Source organism: Chinchilla lanigera, unplaced genomic scaffold (genome assembly GCF_000276665.1).
Source record: "Chinchilla lanigera isolate Chin_1 unplaced genomic scaffold, ChiLan1.0 scaffold00034, whole genome shotgun sequence".
Lineage (NCBI taxonomy): Eukaryota > Metazoa > Chordata > Mammalia > Rodentia > Chinchillidae > Chinchilla > Chinchilla lanigera.
Window position 1 is genome coordinate 3,457,854 of NW_004955435.1, and position 2,088 is coordinate 3,459,941.

The following is a 2,088-nucleotide window of genomic DNA, read 5'->3' on the forward strand; positions in this document are numbered from 1 at the left end:
GAGCGTGCCCCGCGGCTGCCCCGGCCGGCGCTGCGATCGGGGCGCGGACGGCCGGCGCGGTGAGCGTGGGCTGGGCTGTGGAAACCGGTGCGGCTGCAGTTTCTTGAAGGGTTTGGAGGAGAAAAATACCTTGGCGCGATGGAGCGTCGCTCCGGTCTCTCAAGTCGCAAACGGGGACTTCGGATCGGAGCGGTCTTCTTTACCCAGCAGGCGGTGCGGGTTAAGTGTCACCTGGAGGCGGTAGTTACAGCTCTAACCCACCTACCCGGGTCTTTATTCGGGAGAGCGCACAGAAGTTGGGAAGGAACCCGTGCACTCGACTTCAAAGAGAAATATTTAAAACTTTTCCCCCGTGCAGTGCAGTAGTAGGCCCAGCTGTGTTCTAGATGTTCAGACAGCGCATCGCAGATTTGTGCTGTTGATTTCTCCATTTATTTAAATTATAAAGCGCTGGAATTATTTTATGATTAGTTGTAAAAGGCTAACATTACCTTTCTGTGTTCCACACGTACTTGTTCACATCAAGGACAATTGGACTATTGATTTTTTTTCTTTTTTTTCTTTTTTTTCTTAACTCTACTTTCCTATTTTACTTTGTCCATTAAGTCGCGAATGGGTCTGGGTTACAGACCTACGCACCGTGTGACCTACAACTTTGGGATGGGGCTGGGGAGTGCTGGGAGCTGTGGCAACTGTACGTCAAAATCACCTGAAATGGTTGGAAGGTGGCAGGCGGTCTCTTTCCCCAGAGGCTAAGTGACCCAGCTGGCTCTTCACTGTTGCAGTGAGACCTTGCTGTCAGAGGTGGATCTAAGGCAGAGCGGAGGGAGGTGAAGCCGCAGAGCTGAGCGGTTGCCCGGGCCTGTGGGCGTGGTGGGATTGCTGGAGTGTACGTGTTCCAGGTGGAAAGCACGGGGCAGTTTATAACCAGAAGCATTCCTCCCGAGCTTTCCTGGTCGGTGGCCTAAGGCCGGCTCAGAATAAGAAATCTACATCTCCACGCCTCCAATCACTGGTTGAGATTTCTTTTCTCATTTTAAATAAAACTGTCTTTTTCTTCACAATTTTTTGTTGGTCATTTTGTGTTCTCTTGCGAAGATGGCCTTCCACACTGTGTAAGCCTCAGGTCCCCCACGGGATCCATCCTACTTATTAGTGTTAACTGTGTTTGTTAAGGGCTGAGAAAAACTTAAGATCCACCTCTGTGGAAACTGGCACCACGGACTAAAGGTAAATTATTGACTAAAGTCTGAAAAGAATACTGTGGTTGGAAAATTTAAAATTACACATTTTAGTAACTTAAAATTCCCAAAAGTAACCATAGTTACACAGGCAAATTGGGGAACGTCTCCTCCGTTTGGCCTGTTACCCTGCCACCGTCCAGCCTGCCCGCTGATGGCATCTTCAGTTGCTTTTGGTTTTTTGTTGTTGTTGTTTTGGTGTTTTTCTGGTACCAGGAATGGAACTCACAACCTTGCGCTTGCCAGGCAGGCGCTGTGCCGCTGAGCTGAATCCCCAGCCCCCTTCAGTTGCTTTTGAAGCTGACTGCTCTTCCTTTCCGTGTGTAAAGATTGCCAGCAGTCACATCTGTACTCACCTTATCCTTTACTTTGTGGATATCTATCAGGTGCCCCCTTACAGAAGCTTTCCAAAGAAAAAGAACTTTGTCTAAGTATTCCTTTTCTTCCCACAACATGTTAACAAATGCATGGCAAGTACGTTTGTGTGTGTGCGGGTAGGATGGCTTTGCTGTGTATCCTTTGAGTAAAAAGCAGCATTTGTCTCTTACTGTAACAGTTTTCTAGTCTGTGTGGCAAGGTGTGACAGAAACTTTAGATGACAATATAAATGAAGAGCTGCTGGCCAGTAGAGTGGTGCTCTGAGTTTTCATGTCCATTGAGGAGAGCAGGAGGCCAGATCTCAAGAGACCATGTAGAATACAGAAGATAGTGATTTAAAAACAAGTAGGGAAGTTGGAAGGGAGGAAAGTGTAAGCAATGATATAAATACATAAGTCAAACAAAGGAAAAATTATACAGTGACAATGAAGTTCAAACTAAGGCAAAGTGAAGAAGGGTTTACTTCTTG

General features: G+C 47.0%; 1 long non-coding RNA gene across 2 annotated transcripts in view; it reads right to left on the reverse strand.

Annotated features, from left to right (window-relative positions):
• The window catches only part of LOC102028790, a 91,676-nt gene extending 90,625 nt beyond the window's left edge, over positions 1-1,051 (reverse strand). For both annotated transcript variants that reach the window (XR_001234889.1, XR_261657.1), the window contains exon 1: positions 130-1,051. This is a non-coding gene — a long non-coding RNA (uncharacterized LOC102028790). The remainder of the gene's footprint in view (positions 1-129) is intronic.
• Between the last annotated feature and the right edge of the window lie 1,037 nt (positions 1,052-2,088).